Raw genomic sequence first — 401 nt, forward strand, 5'->3', positions numbered from 1 at the left:
GGGGGGGGGGGGGGGGGGGGGGGTTTGCAGAGGATGTCCTAAAAGCCAATCAACCTACTTGGTGCCATCTGTCTCCACTTGGAATGCAAAAAAAAGAAAAGAAATGAAGACACATTTTCCATGTTAAATATGTTTTAGTGCAGTTTTCTTTGATAGGAAAATACAGTCATTCAGCCGTTGTGTAAAAAGGGGAGTGTTGCTCACAGAGGAAAAACCATTACAACTTCTTTTATTTGCTGCTGCAGCCTGAGATGTGAATCTATATTTTCAAAGACACAAGTCATTTCCTCAAAGTTTTGCATAGGAAAAAAAAAAAAAGAAAACACATCAGGAATTGTTGAGCTCACTGACGAGCGGTTTTCATCATTTCTCTCCATTGTCTAGACCACATCCGCATGAAG

The sequence above is a fragment of the Seriola lalandi genome, unplaced genomic scaffold, assembly GCF_002814215.2.
Source record: "Seriola lalandi dorsalis isolate HSWRI2012SDOR001 ecotype SW California unplaced genomic scaffold, Sedor1 jcf7180002054544, whole genome shotgun sequence".
Lineage (NCBI taxonomy): Eukaryota > Metazoa > Chordata > Actinopteri > Carangiformes > Carangidae > Seriola > Seriola lalandi.